The 19,972-nt window shown below is 54.9% G+C and overlaps 1 protein-coding gene across 1 annotated transcript in view; it reads right to left on the bottom strand.

Annotated features, from left to right (window-relative positions):
- Shrm (shroom) overlaps positions 1-3,475 on the bottom strand; it is a 156,034-nt gene extending 152,559 nt beyond the window's left edge. The window contains exon 1 of the mRNA XM_076313542.1: positions 3,376-3,475. The gene's annotated coding sequence lies outside the window, so the exon portion shown is untranslated. The remainder of the gene's footprint in view (positions 1-3,375) is intronic.
- Positions 3,476-19,972: the final 16,497 nt, after the last annotated feature.

The following is a 19,972-nucleotide window of genomic DNA, read 5'->3' as shown; positions in this document are numbered from 1 at the left end:
CGAACGTCTCTGGTTTGGAAAAGGAGAAAGTTGCGATCCTTTTTGTCGCTAATCGGTACGTATCGTTTCGATTTGAAAACCGAGCACCGTACTTTCCCGTACTCGAATGGAGCACCGAGCGCGGCGTTCAATTCGTATATCGCGAATTGTTTCGCTTCGCGATACGAATTCCGATTCTCACTGGTCGAGCAACGGATCGAATGTTGCACGGGTTGCACTCGTTGCTCGAAACTTTCAGCCGGATGCAAATTTTGCCCGTCCGCGTGAAAACTAGCTCCGCTCGGCTCCAATTTCCAGCAACCCGAATGCTTCGTGTAACACGATAGGGCTTAGATAGTACGCGTTGTATGTACACAACGAACGCGTAACGATACGCCGCCATCGCTACAAATATTTACCGACGAGCATCGTGGCAACAAAGAGATTTGCACGAGGACGCGTGTTTGAATTACCAATCGTTGGTCGACGAACGCGCGTCAACAACCAGCGATCGGAGCAATTCGCGAACCGTCGACCGTTTAAAATTCCGATTTTATCGGGACGAACGTTTGCGCAAACCGCGGACGAACAGATCGATTTCGTTACCCTACTTTCGTCGCTTTCCAGAACATCCATAATTGCGGTAACGGCCCGCGTAAATTCTCTTTCGATCTAAAAATCGTCGCTCGAGTTGCAGCCGGTACTTTTACTCGGTTGCGGCGAGATGATTCCGACGCACGATTCGCAACGCTCGTAAAATAAGAGCAAAAACTCTTCGATAAACGGTGGGTAGACGAATCGAACCCGTCGGAGTAATTAGCGATTATTTGCGCAAGAAAAGCGGTTACACCGAGTCTTTTTCCTCGATTGGACGCACGTTGCCTATTCTTTTCGAGTAGCCCTGTACGAAACGACTCGTTGGACCCGGTTCGTGTACTCGAAACGCGGACCGTGAGTTCAAAGTGGCAAACGCGACGAGTCGAGGACGGTTGTTCGTTTCGATTCGATCGATATACTATATGTATCGGTTAATGGTATTTTAACAAGCGTTGCGCTCGGACGTCTAGGTAGCCAAGGGATACGCGGCTGCAAGTTTTGCACGAGCCCATAATTAACAAGTGCAGGCAGGCTACCTGTATCGATGGCCGGCACGTGAAGGTTCCTCATACGGCAGGATCCTCTGGTTCTTAAAGGTAGTCATGATTCATTCATGAGACGGGCCTTCGATCGCATGCGCGAACGACCGAGGGAAACGAGCACAATCGTAGGCGAGTTTTGTGATCCTCGATATACCTGCTGGTGGTGCTGCTGCCGTTGCCGTTGCTGGTGCTGGTGCTGCCTGCTGGTACCTCGCCGCGGTAGCAATTTTTCACTCCATTCTACCGTCCGTGGCATCGACTTCAAGGTCGACGGAACTACACGGATATTTGCCATTCAACCGCGTCGGACTAATTCTATTATACTTTTGCCATTAGCTCACAATGGCGTATTGAATCGGTTTAATTATTCGATTTCTCGTGGCCGGCGCGTCCGATCGTATGAAAAACACCGGGGCGCTAATCCCGAGCGTTGCACGTCGCGCGCTCGTTCCCTCGGCTCTCCGCGTAGCTCGAGGCGGTTCGTTCGAAAAACGATCGTGTCGAAAGGCTGGAAAAGGAAGCACAGCCTCGAGACCTTCGACGCGAAGAAGAACCAACCCACGGATTTATCGACGAAAAGGTCAAGGCACTCGTCGCGATACATCGAGTCGATGTCAAGGCCGAGTTGCGCACGCGCGCGCTAACGATATCGACGACTCGTGAATTTTTCATCGAAAAACCGATCCATCCCACGATCTCGGAACCAAAGGACCTTACGATTCCCAGATATCGATCGCCGAATTGGGAACAATTTTACCGGATTCGGTATTTCCTTTTCTCGGTCTTGCTCGACGAAAAGAAGAAACAGCGTTATTTGCACCGATTATACGCAAAGTTTAAAGTTGATTTTCTCGAGAGAAAGAGAAAGAGACCGAGAACAATGCGCGTAACCACCGATAACTTTGGTAAGAAACGCGAGATCGTTAACTTTCGTGCTGGCGGCGCGATCGCGGTACGACGAATCGAGATGTTGTCGCAGACGTGGGACAAGCTGCTCGTAGGAAAAGTATGTTCTGCGCGAAGATGATGCAAAACTTCCTCGACGACGTAACAACGTCTGGTGGAATCGGTAGACTGTATCGGTATTTCCTATTTAAGATGAATTCCTGTTGCGTTACGGAATACAAAGGTTAATTAAAAGAACGTATTTCGATCTTCCCGGTTACTCGAAGCATCGGTAAATTAATACGATCCGATACTTCCTCGTTCGTTCTTCAAAATCTAACGATCAATTTACCCGAGACGCGTCGAATTTTCCAACTATTTCTCGCGATATCTACATTGTACCGCGAACGCCCGGAAGGACGTTACCCGATACCAACGTCGCAGTTGCGAGTTCGCGCGATATGTGAAAAATCGCAACAACGCTACAATTAAAGTAACCGAAGAAGTTTTCCTGTCAAAATTATCATTAAGAAACAATTACGAGAGAAACGAGGGAAAGTAGCGCCAGCCGGGAAATGGTCGAGGTCCGTACGTGAGAAAAATTCCCTGAGAATGTTTAGCGTGCTGTTAATGGTGAGTACATACAATCGGGGATGCGCGCACCTCGTGCAGCGATATCCCGTTGCGAGCTGGTTCTCGGTACCGGTGTGGCTGTTGAATCGCGCTCCAAGAGCGCACGATATACCGGAGGATCCGGCGAGGATCGTTATCTCGAGCTTGCTCGTGCAAAAGAAACGCGACCCGTTAAAATTCACGAAGCCGCTTCTCGCGCGCGCGCGCGTCCGACCGAGCGAGCGAACGCGTAAACACGAGTCGAGTGGAACGTTCGATCGTCCATTTCGCGTTTGAACCTGCCCCGGTACGAACAACGCCGCAAACGTTTTCGAGCAACGCGATTCGTGCTCGCCGATCTAATGGAATCCGTTCGATTCCGTTGAAACGAGGCGTTCGACGCAAGGATCGCGTTCGTCCGTTACGCAACGAGCGTATTTTCGTTCGCACGTGGAGTCGACTCCGATTCGCGCTTTCGAAAGGAAAAAGGAGAAGGCGCGCTGGGGCGAGCGAGCGAGCGCCCGCGCGCGGTGCAACGAGACGCGACGAGAACGAGGGTCGAGAGCAGGTGCGCGAACAACGCGCAACGCTGCGGGTCGGATCCGCGAGAATCGCGAGAGAATTCTGTGCGTGCGGGTAGCCCGAAGCGTCTTGGGCTCGCGAGTCCGAGGAATTCGAGGGGCGATGTTTTGCGCCACCTGGCAGCGAGCTGACAGCTGCCGCGGACCGGGCAAACGGAAAAATCGAAACGCATAGGTACCTGTTAGTTCGCAGATTCCCACCTGTTGATTCGGCGTCGGGGGGCAGCGTCTAGGTTGCGTTGCGGTTGCTACGCGGACCCGGGACCACGGAGGACGAGCGTTATCCAGGATGACGGACCGGTCGAAGTCCGGCACAGGGCACACAGAATCGAAGAGGGAGAAACTGGCCGGTGACGTCGAGAGGGAAAGAGACCGAACGAGCACATCCACTGTTACCACGCACAGCACGTTAACGCGCCGGCTGAGAACAATCCTGCCCCCGCCGTAGCCACGTGCGAGATTCTCCCTCGACAGAGACGAACGGCCGGACAACGCGAGCGTATTCACCGCGATGACATGGCCGCGGAGGCAGACGAACCGTCGATGCGCGAACCAGCGTCCTTCTTAGCGTCTCGTGACACGGCCAGAAAGGACACCGTCGTCATTCTATCCGTTCCGAGTTTGGAACGAGACGCGATCCGCGATCCACTCCGCGCGAGCGCTGACACACGACTGTAGCCGAAGTTCCACGACGGCGTGGCCGAGCCGCGCGGCCGAGCGCTCCCGAGCCCGACCGGCGGGACGCGAGGACGCCCGAAGCCGACCGAACCTACAAGATGGAATGCACGCGGCGGAAATCAGGCGGGATCGGAATCGGGATCGAGCTCGGGGTTCGCGCTCGGGCTCTCGGGATCGAGCTCGGACTCTCCGGTTCGAAGGCGATCCAAGGCAAACGACCGCTCTACCCCGCTTCTTTCGTTCCCCCCCGCCCCCCGCCCCCCGCGGCCCCGTGCAGCTCCCACCAGCCGCTATAATCTATGTCTATTATCCTCCTCTCTGTGTTTCTTTATTCCCTGTATACCTCGCTTTCCGTCCTCCCTCCGTCGCCTCTCTTGTTCGCGATGTTGTTTTCTGGTTTGTCGCGATAGGCACGAGACGAAATTTGCGCGGCCGAGCTAGAAGGTAATTAACGCGTTGTTAGCCGTTGTCCGGACCGGGGTTTTTCTCGTTTCGAGGGACTCGTCCGTCGCTCGATGACAAGATCGATTCCCTTTAAAACGATCGATCCGGTCCAGACCGTATTAACTGGAGCACGAACGGTTCGGTTCGATTCGATTCGATTTCGAGAGGCGGGCGCGCGGGCGCGCGTGCGCTCGTGTTGCGGAGTTGGTTCGCGGTCGCCTTTGGTTTATTATTTTCAAAAGAGCGGTGCTCGTCCGTAGTCGCCGCGTGTGCGAGTGAAAGCAATTTATCGCCGCAAAGTCTCGAATCGCGCAGTAGGTGTAGTGGATTTGTTAAAAGGGAGGGCGAGAAAAAAGGACGCCCGGGAATTTCTTTTCGTGTAGCGTTTGTTTCGCCGGGCAACCCACGTCTCATTTGCATATCCCGGAATGTGAAATTGAAGATGATAAATAAGAGCAAAACTCGCTTAATGGCGAAACCCGGTACCAAAGGCACGGGCGGGGCGTATAAAAATTCCTGGCGTATCGCGTACGCGACGCGATACATTTCTTTTTCCGTCAAATCGAACGTTATCGTTAATCACATCGGATTCCCGCGACGAAGATGAAGTGGCTCTCTGACGAATTTACATTAGCGCGCAGCTACGGTGTCCCCGAGAGATTTCTGCTTCGCAATTAGAATGCCTCGCCCAGGGACCCGTCGCGATAGTAAAACTTTCCGTTTCGAGTTTCTTCGATAAGGATGCTAATACGTACATCGACGAGCAAAGGGCAACGATTCGTCCAGGGACCGAAATTTCTGACGAACCTGTCGTCACGGGAGCTACCGTTACGTCGAGCGATATTTCTAAAAATCCACGTTACCCAACGAGCCTCGCTCGAAATTAATCTCGTGGAAGGTCGAGCGTACCGAACGTTTCTCCGACGACGAAACCCCGGAGTCGGACGATGCCCATAAAACGAAACTCGATGATAACGGATTACCGTCTCGGCAGATACACACGAAAGTTTATCGTGGACATCGGTGTCCCGCCACAGAGAGAGGTACACTCTCGATACCATAAAAATCGTCCCCAAGTTCTCTCGCCTTCCTCACCCACGCGTGTTCTCGTCCCATAAAATGTGACTAAAACGTCGCATTCCCTTGCATTTATTACATGTTTACGAGTATACTTACATAACGCAGCGCGTGTACAACCACGGCTTCGTGTAGTTTTACGCGTCGGCCAGTGTCGTTTACAAATGTAACGCAGAAAATCGTCGATACCGGGGTTCCGAACTTTCGAAAATACATATGGATTAAAACCGCGCTCTCTCGGTTCGGTAATGGACTTTTGATATCCGCCGTAAAGTGCTTTAAAAGCGCTTGTTCTCGCCTTTCGACCGGGGGCAACGGGAGGTCGAGGAGGGGAAGTCAGAAAGAAAAAAAAAAAAAACCGATCGGAGCGAAACAATGATCGATACCCGTTTAACTTTTCGTAGAAAGTTTTCTGAACGCTCGACCCGGTACACCCACGCGTCGGACGTTCTCCTTGTTCTCGGCCAGTTCGGAAGAAACGAGCCTCGTAAGTTCGGTCGCACACGCGCGAGTGCACATACCAGCGGCGTTCTGCAACGCCGAGACGCCCGAGACGTTCGTTCCATGGCGTCGCCTCGCCTCGCCTCGCGTCGCCTCGCCTCGCCCCGCCTCGCTTCGCCTCACCTCGACTCTCTTCGCCTCGCTACGGCTCGCCATGCTGGCCATCTGCCTCGTTGCCTTTTGTCAAGGTCGTCGATCGCGCCGCTGCCGGTTCGAGGTCGATTCAATGATCGGCATCGTTAAACCATTCCTAAATGCTTAACGTCGGATCATCGCCAGTCACGTTCACCCTCGACAGCTGTCGAGCGATCGCGACGCTCGCGCCATAGTTTCGCCGGTCGCTGAAGAAAGCGAAGGGTACGCGAACCGGAGATCGGCGCCGCGTTGTATTTAAATCGCTGCTCCGCATATCGATCCGCGCATTGTCCGCTCGTCACGATACAAGCCGCGCACGTGGCTGTCAGTTCCCGATGGTAGCACGAAGACACCGGAGACACGGTTTTCTCGTTAATCACCATGATTACGCTATTTGTCGCGTGGCGCAATCGGCCAGGAAAGGCGCCTTTGTGTTCTGGTGACCGGATCGAGTCTCGAGAGAGCCCGATGCCGCGGACGCGCTTGGATTGCTAAATTTGGGATCTTCTCCGCTTCATTGTGCAACGTGACCCGTTTTCGGTCGGTTTCGACGTTGCGTCATCCAGGAACCCCGTTTCGCGAACGCGTCCCGTACTTCGAGGTACGAATATTTGCCGTACTTTGCAGCAAACTCGAGAGGGTGCCTCGAATTTTACAAATATCGGAGAACTCGTGGATTTCTACGACGATACTGTGTTCCCAGGACGCGTACAATTTTTGGGGGCAAGCTACGACCTTTGTTCGCGCGGATGAACCACCTTAATAGCCCCTTTGTTTTCGAATGTGAAAAATACCCGGCTTCGAAGCCGAAACGTCGAAACGGTTTGATTTACGCTACACGCGGGAGGATGCAATTCATTTTGGTTCAACAAGTAGGTAGGTTCGACGCGAGCCACACCGCCAAACGTAAAACTACAATCGGGATGTGATTTATCGCTCGTCTCGTTTCGTTCGAATTATAGGTTTCCGTGCAGAGTCCTCGTTCACCGAGAGTATTGTCTAATCTCGACGATTGTTATTTTGACATCCATTAAACGTCAATCGTGCTCGCGCAATTTGCCAGCCACGACGACGGCGATCTATGACGCGCGATTTTTCACGAACTCGGTTCGCTCGCGACGCGCCATTCGATAAAAGTTACGTTACGACATCGGTCGTTTGGTATCTAATCGCGTTAAATTAATCCTATTCTCTATGAACCGACCCGCAGAAACGCAATACGACGCAAGTTAAACGATCGTAAATCTTCGACGCGTACGTTCGATAACTTACCGTTTACAATCTTTCCGGCGATCTTGCCCAACTTGAAACGCGCTTTACTTTCGAATATCTCGTTGAATCGTTCCGTCTTCGATAACCCGACATTGACATCTTTCTAAACGCGACGATGGAAAGAATCGTTTCGTACGTTTTCCAAAAAGAAAACGCAAAACCGAAACGCGTCGTTGAACTCGCCGAAAAGATCCAAAGCCACGAGTAACATTTTCTTCGCGCGAGGATTTAGGGAAAAAATCTAGCGTATTTTTTCTCGAAAACCGAACGTTTATTTTACGTATTCCCTGTACTTTTCCAAAGAATGTACACCGTGTTCCGTTCGCTCGTGCCAATAGTCGCGAACCGTCCCTCGACGATTTCTACGATATCGAACACCATGGAAAATCAAAGGTTCGAAAAGCGAACGAGCGAAACAAAAAGAAAGCGTGGAAGGGGAAAGCGGAGAAATATGGGGGTTAGAGAAAGAGAAAGCACGCGTGCAGGCCGTAGCGCTGATTGCGAGGGACACGCAACAATCGCTGCAATTGACCGCGTAATAGAAACGCGTTATGCAGTCTACGGCAGGGGCCGGTAGGATACCGGTCGACCTTGAGAATGGACATGATTCCTTAACGCGCGTTTTCCCTTTTACGGAAGGGTTCCGCGTTCGCGTAATTGCCGCGTTATGTTGCTCGATTCGCGAAATTTCAAACGATAACCACCCTGCTCCGTTCTCCCGGGATACGTTCTCCGACGAGACAACGTTCCTCCGGGATAACTTACCGTATCGAAGAATTTTCAACCCGAGAGAACAGAGAACGATTCGTTTACGGTGAAAATCGACTTTACGGTACGAAATTTAATTATTCGAACGTTAAAATCGAGAATCTCCCGGCCTCGAAATTTCGTAATTCTCATTTTCGAACGAATCGTTCCTCGAATCGCGTAAACCCCGAGTTCTTTTCCGACCACGGAGTAAACTCGGTAACCGGTTACCGATTTTAAAGACGCGAACGAGATCGAAGTCGAAGATTTCGAGCTCCCGTAGGTCGAAAGGACGCGTTCGATGTTCGGTAGCCGTAAATACGCGGGCACCTTGGAAGCTTGGATTTCCAATTCGGAGGATAGTTCCGAGTAAAACGAGGGACAAAGCTCTGTTGGGGCTCGCGACACGGTTGTTATCCGTTTGGTTCGACGCGCGAACAGCTTCGTAATCTCGTTGCGGGCACGGTAGGGAGCAGGGGGCATGCGATCATGACAGATCGATTGTCCCACTTCGTGTCCGGATACGCGACGCAGAAACGGAGCGCCGTGAAATCGGCATTAATGCGGAAAAGTCCCCCGCGCGAATCGATCGGGGTAAAGTGCCGTGAGATCGATCGACGGATCGGGACAGGGCGAGGCGGCGTGAGACCGACCACAGGATCCATCGGGATCGGATACCGTACACTTTTTTATGGTAAATAGATGAAAGTCCATACCGTAGGCCCGACCCGTGCAACGACCGGTGTGTATGCTAACGAAATGCAAATAACGTCGGATCTGCATAATTTGCTACGGGGTTTCTCTCTGTTCTCGCATGCCGTTGTCTTCGGCCAGCCGCTCGGCTTACGCGACGTCGCGATCGCGAGGTGTCGTTGGTTCGTAATCGGGCCCCGAAGCGCGACGCGAGGCGTCCACGACGAACCTGGAAACTCTCGACCGCGTTCTACGAGCGAGCTTCGAGGAAAACCGATGGAATTTCCGAGAAGCGGCGCCGGGTGACGCGCAGGTATACGAGACCCCGCGAAAACCGAGTTCGTCGCGACGCCGAGAATTTTCTCGACGGTATCGCAGGATCGCGACGAGGGTCCCAGGTAAACGAATAGAAATTCTTCCGACGAGCCGTGGAGGGACGCGTCGAGAAACGTAACGACGATACGTCGCGTTACGCTCTTTGAACGAGTCGTCGGATAACGGCACACGAACCGTCGATTCGCGAACGACGGATATAAATAATCGTCCGATCGAGCACGATCGGCGGAGAGATTCACCCGTGATTTATCTTTCCACGCACCGTGGCCTCCGCGTATAACTTTCCGGGCGGATTGTAGGGTAGCTTAATTGACACGTCATCTCTTTTCGTGTTACACGGGGAACCATTCGTCTTACCCTCGATCCACGCGTCGGCCTTAAATCAATTCCGGCCGCAGACAAATTACCAAAAAGAATTAATGGCTTCGACGCCGGTCCTAATTGGCCCGAAATCATGCGAACGGGGCCACCAGGGGGAAGGCAGGGTGGAGGCAAGGGGGAGTCGAGGGGGAGAGGGAGCGAGCGGCCTTCCCGATCGACGCTGCGCCCCTTCGATGCGAACAGCGGGAGATCCACCCTTTTTTCAGATTTTATCCGCGCGGGCAAAGTACGCAGTACGCCCACGCGAAATTAATAGGCGATTCTTTTCCGGGGTTCGCACGGAGAACCTCGCGTCCAAGCGCACGCGCACGCGCACGCGGATAACCTTTGAAAGCTTCTAAATAATGCCGTTCCCGTGTGGGTGGACGAATGAATGAAACTACCCACACGCTGACAATGAAGCGCTTTTGCTAATCTAACGCTAACTCATCGCGGGGTGGAACAACGATTACGAAACCTCCGCGAGAACGCTCGACGCGGTTACGATCGACGCGGAAGAAAAAAAAAAAAAAAAAAACAAAAATATCGCTCGCCACGGGGATCGGTATTTCAGCGGCTTCGGAATTCGCGAGTATCGAAAACGGGTTTCGATAAACGAGCACGTTTCCTTCGGTCGCGATCAAACTGGAGAGCAGTCGAAAGGTAATTTAGCGCCCAAGTACCTCGACGACGGAGTTCGCTCGAAAGTTTATTTCTTTCGTCGAAGAATTTCCATCGACTCGTAGAGTTTCTGCCAACGGTTCGTTTACACCTTCGGCGAACTCCTCGGAGCGAAGGATGCTCACGAGCTACAGAAACGAAGAACGATGGTAGGACGATTCCCGCGTTAATTAACGAACCGGGGAGCAAAGCCGTAGCGTTTTCAGGGAGGGAATTAATATTACCCGTAGCAGCCAATTTATATCGTGTTTTCTGGTTTCATTCCGTATGCATGGAAAACGAGGATCGGCACGAGGTTCGAAATCGGTTACACGCGAGACGTTCGGTTTAATGCGACGACCGAGTTAACAGGAAAGCGACGTTGCGCTCGCGCGACGAAACGCGAATCTCGACGAGGTCTGCACGCGGACGCATTTTTCCCGGGGCTCTCTCATAATTGATACGTTGCTCGGCCGAGAGGCTTGTTACGACGGGGAGGAAAAAACTTCGCGCGATGGCTCCGAGATATCACCGTGATTCGATTAATACGTACCCTCGATCGTGTCGACGGACCGAGCTTGAAACTCCAGTGGGCGGCCTGACACGGCCGGTCAAATTAATACGGTTTCCAAGAGAATTGCAAATCGCCACTCGCGAACGAAACGCGCGAGAATGGTGATAAATTGCCCGCGAGATAAGCGGGACAGTTACATGCGCGTATAACGTAAGAAAATGTACGGCTCGATTGAATTCTAGAAGTATTGTAACTTTTTTCCCCCGCTAGGACGTTGACTCGACGTTGCATCGGTGACTTGGAAAATATTCTAGAGTCGCGTCGACCGAGAGGGCGAGAAAACGCATCGATTCAATTCGAAAACGATCGCGACTTTGTTTTACCGTGAACATCGATTTCGGTTCGAGGAGTATTCGTGTAGTATTGGTTAATCGCGGCTGGCGTTCCGTATCGACGCGTTAGTTCTCCTCTTCGGGGCTCGTTTCTTCGGCGCGTGCGACGAAAGTTTGCGCTCGAATTCCACGATGGCCTCCTTCAGATCGTCCCTCAACTTGGTCTTCCTCTCCATTTCCCGCAACTCCTGCCTGAGTCGACGAATCCCCGGTTGACGTTCGCCGAAAATTGCCTCGAAACGAAGGAATCTTACCGAGCCATCAGCAACCCGGCCTCGATCCTCTTCTCGTTGAACAGGTCCCGGATTTCGTTCAACGTCGAACGAAGTCGGTTCACCCTTTCCCGAGCCCTGGTGTTCGCCTCGCAATAATCCTTCAGCCTTCGTTCCTCGTGGTCTATGTCCTCGACTATGCACACCTCTTTCTCTTTGTACTGAGCGACTCCGTTCACCGTCTCCGCGATTCTGTTCACGGTTCGCCAGGAACGATCAGCGCGAAACCGAGTAAACGCGAACGCGTGGACGTACCTGACGCGCAGGTTCTCTAATTCTTTGTCCCGCTCGTCCAGCCTGTCCTTGTAGCCGATGTTAACGACGCGCAGCACCTCGAAGTCCATCGTGGTCATTCCCTCTCCCAATGTTTCCACGGTTTTCAGCCGGGCGATTAGGTCCTCGAGCCGATGCCGCAAGAATATGTATCCGCGACGGTCCCTCGCCAACGCTTCGGTACGCGTCATCTGACGGGAAGACGCTCGTGGATCGAGCGTGGAAAATGAAAATAATCGTCGATCCGCGCGAACCGAGAGTTACGATCGATGCTAAAAACGGGACAACACCTGTCGTCGCGTCAGAACGTTCGTTATTTTCTCCGTGATTTTTCGGCCCGATTTCTCGTAAACGAGACCCAAGGCCGTCTCCTTCTGACGCTCGAGAAATTCAGATTGGAGACGAGCGCTCTCCTCCCGTGCCAGTCGAATCTTCCGCGTGTAATCCTGCAGCTCGAACGTCAGCTCGGACTGCTGCGTCAGTATCTCGTCGACCCGCATCTTGTACGCGTGCAGCGCCTCTTTGTACTTCTGCTCCGCCAGATCGTGATCTTGGACGATATCCGCGGGTACCATTCTCTGTTGGGTCTGCGCGAACGATCGCTTTTGTAACGAGAATCGGGGCTCGAGGGATTCCTAATTGGAACCGCGGGAGCGTTTCCTCGCTCGGAACGAGAAAAGGACGAGACCGAACCGAGCGACGAACCTTTCGATCTGACCTTCTTCATCCATCGGGTGACCCAAAGCTCCAGCAGCTTGTTTCTCTGTCGCAAGTCGATCAGCTCGGACTGTAACTCTTTTAATCGGTTAATTATCGCCTCGCGGTCGACCGTAACCTAACGTGGAAAGAAGAGGGAAACGGTGGATCGTTGCGCCAGAAACCTCTTTATTATTTACATCGTTTCCGTTTACAATAAGAACCGCGGGGCCATTATGTGCAAATACACGGATCAAAGTACAGGAGGGACACGGCCGGGAGCCGGGTCTCGGAACCTTAGAATCTTAATGTATCACGAAGGTCGTGAGGAATAGCAATTCCACGAGCGGATCGAGAGAGAATGACAGGTTTATGCGCACCTCTGTGGGTATCTCGACGAGCACGTGATCGGATTCCTCTACCTGTCGCGCTTCCTCTAACTTTTCCGCAGAGACCATCGGGGAAAGTGGTATCTCCTCCTCTCCTTCACCTACTTCTTCGTCCTCTTCGTAAAATACGTCCTCGTACGTTTCACCCTTCGCGTTCGGATCCGAGGACGCGTACCATTCGAGCTCCTCGTCCGTTCGTTTCCCCGTTTTTCCGCTTCGCTCGGGTCTATCCGACTCTTTGGTTCGGTGTCGTCCCTCTTTGCCCTCGAGATCGTTCTCGACGAAGGGTGCCCCGAAATCGTAACCGACCATCTACGAAAGACCCGTTGCAATTCCTCCGTGTTCGAACGATCGCTCATCGGTCTCCCGCGAAGACCATCGGGAGAACGAAGAACGCATCGACGATCCGAACCTTTCGAAGAAATCAGAAACGAATCGAACGGAAAAACTCGGACGCTCGTCGTTGAAACGACCCTCGTTTTTACGCGCCCCTCACGAAAATTAGAATTACACATTCCGTCGGCGCAACGTCGACGCACCTCCGATTTTTAATCTTCGGTCCGATCGCACTTTTTCACCCGACATCGGACGCTCGAGACACGAAACGTTCCTCGTTTTCTCCCGACAGGCTGTACATCGCGCGTAACCACTCGGAGAGTACACCGTGGATCTTTGCAACCGCTACCGGTCCCGGCTCGATTTCCAAGAATCCCGGAACAATACGCGGAGAAAGTTAGAAAACTTGGACCCTCGCTGCAAAAACCTCTCCCGCGACTGTACACCTACGATGAACATAGGGGCCGACGATCGGCAACAGACCCACCTCCGCGTCGTGAGAAATCACCGGTGGGAGGAAATCTTTACCATCTACCGAGCTTGGCGAATTCCTCGGGTCTCTTTCGACCCGTCGAAGAAGCCCCTTAGCGAAAGATTTTTCGTCCGAAGAGAAAGTCGAAAGAACGCTTCGAGATCGATCGTTCCGAGTAAAGTCGGCTCGAGCGACCCGGTATAAATAATCGTCGAGAGATACGATTTCGGGAGAACGATGAAATTGAAGGCCTGGAGAATTCGCGTGGTGGGTTACCTCGGCGGTGGCGTTCGCGTCGTTTTCCGGTATCGCTTCCTCGGCGAGTGGTTCGCGTTTGCGCGCCGCCATGTCTAAGACACCCACGAGACAACGAACAGAGAGATATCCAGCGAATGCAATTCGTGGCCGGTGCGCCGACGATACAAAGGGATAGGCTCGTCGCTCGGTCTGAACGGAGCCGAACGAGCAGGCGAGGGGAACAGCTGCGGGACGAAGGAAACAGTCGAACGAATTCGCCGCGGACCGGATCGACGCCTCCTCGCGAAGGCCTCGAGCAGCATGCAGTCGACCTTGAAGATCGACGATGATCTTCTTCCCTTCTCTAAGCGCGTACACGCCGCGATGATTTTAACTGCGGCTCGTAGAGACGCCCTTTGGAAAAGTTCCCTCGCAGGACGTCGATTAAACCGCTGCGAGCTACCGGACACCGTCGGTGCGGATGCACGGTGTATCCTGCGGCGCGAGGCTATGATTTCATCTCCGCGTGCTTTATTCCGCGTCTGCCCGGTCTCCGCGCTGATGTATGAAAAGTTTATTTATGGGGGACGTGGCTCGTTCGATCACGCGAGTACCCCGTGACGGCGGAACACAGCGAGCTGAAACCCGAGTATCTTTCTTTCGTCGGACGCTAAACGGCCAGGAATTAATAACCGGGGAGCGCGGGCCGCGAAAAAATTTGCGGGAGGACCGCCGGCGGGTCTCGCCTCCGACGCCCATTTTTCGGAAAACCCCGGCTGGAGGATCCTCGCGACGTTCCTCGGGTTCCAGATGGGGGCAGAACCGCCGCCACCCGGCGCAAGCTCGGATTCGGTTTCCTTTGATTTAACGGACCCGCTTGGGTGTCCGAGCTTCCAACGATTTATCGTATAGAATCTCGCCCGTTTTAATGGAGGGGTATCTCCTTGGTAAATCACCGCGCTTGATTCCTCGCTCGGATTTAAGTAACAATATACGCAGATACCAGGGGGATAGGAGATACAGCTCGCTCCGACGGCGTAACCGAGGTACCGCGCGGGTGTTAACACACCGCGGTGTTGTTTCGAATATGGCCACGATTTCGCAGCGCGGAATTCGAAGAACGAGCTCGATTCCCTTGGTTGCGTACCGACGCGAACAACTCGAGTCTCGTCTAGTCGTTCGAAAAATTCTTCCGCGACGGATATTCGAGCGGGTCTAGGAGCGGGTTTCGCGCACCGAGTTCGACGCCAAAATGGCTGCGTCCGCGCTGCGAGAACGCGCGTCTTAGATCCACGCTCGAAACGGTTACCGTGCGTTACCGCGCACCCTGTAGCAGATCTTTCTCCAAAGACGTAGAAACGATTCATTCGAAACGTAGACGTTGAACTTTGATCGTTCCCTCGTCGAAGAATTCGAAATTTTACCCGGACCGCGTCCGTTTCCTCCTCTCGGTGTACCGCGCTCCGCCAAGTTTCGACCGCGCTGAAATCTTGATTTCGTCGGTTCCACGGTTCACCTCTTCGCGTATTCCGTCCGGGTGCCGCAGGGTCGAGGCGAATATTTCCGAAATTCCAGGTTCGTCGAGCAACCCCGGTGCACCGTCCACCATAGGAAACCGCGCGGAACAACGAAGAGGCGCGTGCATTCGACCAATACCGCTCTTTGCTTTACGGACGTGGCCCTGCGGGGATTAGATCTCGTGAAAACGAAGAAAGAGGAGGAACGCGAGGCAGCCCAGAAAGAGGAGGCGAGAGAGAAAGAGAGAAAGAGAGAAAGAAAGAGAAAGAGAGAGAGAGAGAGAGAGACGGAGAGTGGGGTACTTGAGGCCGCGTGGGCCGCCACGACTGCATTCCTGTAGGATCAAGGATCCCTGCTTGCGTCGCGCGTGTGTACGTACCTTCCGTACGTGTCGTTCGAGCGAGTCGTATCCGCGCGGCTGTGTGCAGAGGGGGCACACTTTCGCGCGCGCAACTCCCCCTCGCGAATGCACGTACACGCACGGCCGCTGGCCCGAAGAAGAAGAAGAAGGTTCGCCGTGTGTCCGCGAGTTCGATCCTCGGTATCGAATCCCCGCGGCCTTTTTCTCGATATACGTGCCGCGCGGCGCGCAGTAGGCAAGAAACGAGTTTTTACATCCCGATGACACTGACGTACCAATTTCCTGAGTTCCAGTTCCCGAACCTTTGCGGCCCGCCGGGCAACCCCGCGACGAAATTTATTGGCCGCTCTCGGCGAACTCGGTGTCTCTCGCGCGCGCGCGGGCGCGCACCTCCGCGTCGAGAGTATTCGCGCGAGCGCGCGCGCGCCGATCGATCGATCCGGAGCCAGGAATCGCGCGATCCTCGGTACGCCGTAAAAATACCACGGTTCTCTATCGATGCCCGTCGTCGCGAGGAATTCCTGAAACGTTGCACGGACGATCGTCCGGCTGGTCCCGGCCAGCGACGTCTACGAAAGGTATCGGACGGGGCGAGAAAAACGAAAAAAGAAAAAAAAAAAAGCGGTTCGAAACGGCGAAGAGAGTCGTCGCCGAGCCGAACGACGTACGCGTCGCGGTACCCCCGCGCGTCGCATCGCGGGTAACGCTCTAGGAATCCGTGTCGTTGCGGAGCGGTGTTGCGCGGCGCGGAATCGGGGAACGCGGAGCCCGCTTTTCCATTTCGCGTCGCCGCGGGACGTACGCACGCGCGCTCTCGCGCTCTCGCGCGGCAAAGCGAGAACGCTCGCGCTAGCGCGGCCCAGGCCGTTCGTTGGCCTTTCCTCGGATTTGATTTCCTTTCGAATCCACGGCGTATTCCTGGCTCGTCCGCGCGGGGCTGCAGCGATGGAAACTGGACTGACTGGCTTTAACGGCGCGTCCTTAAGCTCGTGTCGGTGCCGGTCGGTACGCGCGTTGTGCGTGCACGCGTGCGCCCGAGCGCGGCCGAGGGGGCCCGCGTGTGCGTACAGGACACGAGCGACCGCGAGGGCCCGGGGAGCCGAGGGACCGAGGGGAGGGCCCACGGGAACCGAGGACCGGGGCACAGAGGGACGCGGGGCCGAGAGACCGGCCGGGGGAGGGGAGGGCGGGCAGGTAGAAGCGCGAGGACGAGAGTCCCTCGAGAATGCAAGCGCGTCGAATCGTCGTGCGTCAAATAGAACGCGACGAGAGACGCCGCAGCCCCGCGGATACCATTGTGGCCGGTTGCATAAACCCGCCATCTTGGTATCCTCAAGGACGCGCATCGAATCCTAAGGTCAACGCACTCGACTCGCATCGGGTGCCCTCCGCCTCCTCCGCTTCGTCGTCGAGTTCTTCGCCTTCTTCTTCTCCTTCTTCTTCTTCTTCTTCTTCTGCTTCTTCTTCTTCTTCTTCTTCTTCTTCTTCTTCGTCCTCTTCGTCGGCCACCTCTTCTTCTTCTACTCCTGGACACGTTTCCTTTCCTCCTCGATCCCCGGTCTCTCTCTCTCTCTCTCTCTGGTTGTTCTCCCGGTCGGTCGGTCGCTTTCCTCGTCGTTTCTCTCGGTTCCCTCGCGCTCTTCCTCGCGACCGAGCCGGAGAATCTCATCTGGCCACGAGCGGGATGTCACTGCCATTAATCCCACCGATACGGCCCTGGCCAGGGTCGAACGGAGCCTCGAGCCGCCTTCCTCATTTTCTTCGTCGTCTTCTTCTTCTTCTTCGCCTCCTTCGATCCTACGACCTCCGCCTCTCGTACAGAATGATAAACGCGGGATATTCCGCGAGCCGCGTCCCCCGTATAAAGCACTAGGTCGTTAGAGGCAGCATTTAATCTCGCGCAAAAAGCGTCGCCGAGCGGACCGGACTGATTAGAGGGACGCTCGCGGCCGGACAGTCGCCGGATCGGTCGCGACATCGCGGCTTTTTAACCGTCGAGCGTCGACGCGTCAGGAGGAAACGGTCCTCTCCGAGCGAGCTCGATAAAGACGAGGGCGAGGCGGCTCGAGGAATCCTCCCCGCGCTCTTCGAACGCTCCGCTTCGGCGAGAGTCGACTCGCGAGCGCGAGTCTCGTTCGGGAATTCGCGCCGAGATCGGGATCGAAATTTTACAACTCTCGCGATACTCTTGGAGCGGTCGCTCGATCGGGATCGAGATCGGTATCGTCTCCCCGGTAAGAGGGAGCTCGTAACCCCGAGACTCGTTCGAGGAATTGCACCGGGATCGGTATCGAAAATTTACTAGGGTAATTCTCGTCGGAGCGGTCGCTCGATCGGAACCGGGTCGTAACGACCGGAACGGATAGACGAAATTCGATCGGTCTTATCGATCGCGTCGCCTCTCCGCCAAGATCGAAGCTGGTCTCTCGTTCGGGAGGTTGCAACGGGATCGAAATCGAAATTTTACTACGGCGATTCTCGTTCGAGTTGTTACCCGATCGAGATCGAGAACAAGTGGAATAACGAGTAGGCGAAATTCGATCGTCCTTATCTCGAAGCGAGGCTCGCTCGAGCGCGTTTACAGCGGAGAAGGGAACGGTAAAGGCAATTAACGATCGGTCGATCGGTTGTTCGGCGCGTGAGTTAAAATTGTTCGAATCGATCGGCGTCGGGTGTCGTTTTCGTCGCGAGAGCCCCGTGGTTTCGATCGGAACGGTTCCGCGACGATAAAGCGTTGCGCGTTCGAGCGATCGGCGATCGGGGACGAACGCCTCGCGGATCCAGGAAACGGGGCGAGTTCGACGTCGGTGAGGTTTCGCGGGACGATATTCGTTCCCGGTCGGTGAATATCGGCGTGCCGCGCGAAACGGCTCGGCGTTTATTTTACGCAAGAGTCGAGACGCGCCCGGCCGAGCGATAAAACGCGGGAACACGCGACCGACCGACCGAAACCCCGAAGGAACCTCGGGCTCCCATCGAGGGCACCGCACGAAGGGCCCTCGTGTCGGTGACCCCTTATCGAGGGAACCGACCTCCGTGGCCCGAGGTCGCCCGATGGAATTGCCCGTGGTGGACGCGAAGGTGTTAAAGCCTTCGGAGTAGCCGCACGGACACCGAGAGGACAGGTAAATCCTCGCGGCCGGGGGAGCCGAGGACGCAAAAGAAACGACGAGAAAAATACGAGCCGAGAACGGGAGAGAAGAGGACCGCGAGAATAAGAAGAGGAGGAAGCAACCGAGAATGCGAGAGAGCTGACCCCTGCCATCTTGGCCCGCGGGGTTATTCTATTTATACCGCGGCCCTAGCTATATTTAGCTCACGGAGAGCCTGCAGGAAAGCGAGCGACGAAGGAGAGAGTTTAAGGGCGAGCTGAGAAGAGAGAGTAGGGAGAGTAGACCGGGATTCAGAAGGGCCCGACCACGGCCCCGGGAGTAACAGAGAGTAACAGAGAGAAAGAGAGAGGGGGGAAACTCGGAGGCTTCGGCGGAGCTTGGAAGAGGAGTAAGTCGGCCGGCTGTATCGGTAACCCGCCTAACGAATACATTAACGCTCCGAATCCGGCTATCTCGCGCGCGAACGCTCCGTGCACCGTATGCACGCGGTTTTATCCGCGTCGCTGGAACACGTACGAACGGGCTCAAGAGGGCCTCGCACCTGCGCGCATAAGTAGGCGCAGCCGCGCGTCGCGTCGCGGCGCACCGCGGCGCACCGCGGAGTGGCGCACCGCGGTCGTGGCTCGTGAATAAACGCGTGAGAATACGTCGTTACTTAAAAGGTTTTTTTCGATGGGAGCGCGGAACAGATAGGCACGCATATACGTGACTGAGCGCGGCCCTGACAGCTATAGCACCTTCGAGCCTCGTACGTTCCATCGACGTGGATACATACCGAGACGTCCGCCTCCGATTGTACGATATTCCGCTGGTTTATAGAGCGGCACGCGAGACGCGCAATACGTTTTCAGAGCGGGGCCAGCTGCCGCGGCTCGGACCGTTCTTTACGCGCCGACCGCGCTTTAATAAACCACCGCCGCGGATACGACCGAGAACCGTGTTTTTTTACGCGCTCCTCGACGGGAGGAAGTCCCGTCCAACGAGCGCCGCCGAGTTTCCTCCGAACTCGAACGACTCTCGATGACGATCGAGCTAACTCGCGACTCGAAAGATCCGATTTGCGGCGCGTCGAGAAAAAGAGAAACCAGCCCGAAATTGTTCGACTCGCGCGGAAAGTCGGGTGCGCGGTACGCCTCGGAACGGCGGCGAACGGTAGAGGAGGGCAGGGGAACCGCGATAGACAGTTGGCCGTCTTCGGGGCGGCAATATACCCGTGTCGGGCTATCGAGGTTATCGCGGTCTCCGCCGTAAATTCAGGGCCCAACAACCCTGCCGGTTCCAGCCTCCTCTCTCGCGCGCG

Source organism: Ptiloglossa arizonensis, chromosome 6, assembly GCF_051014685.1.
Source record: "Ptiloglossa arizonensis isolate GNS036 chromosome 6, iyPtiAriz1_principal, whole genome shotgun sequence".
In the NCBI taxonomy this organism is placed as follows: domain Eukaryota; kingdom Metazoa; phylum Arthropoda; class Insecta; order Hymenoptera; family Colletidae; genus Ptiloglossa; species Ptiloglossa arizonensis.
The sequence above is the reverse complement of the archived record's forward strand: the minus strand, read 5'-3'. Positions and strand labels throughout refer to the sequence as shown.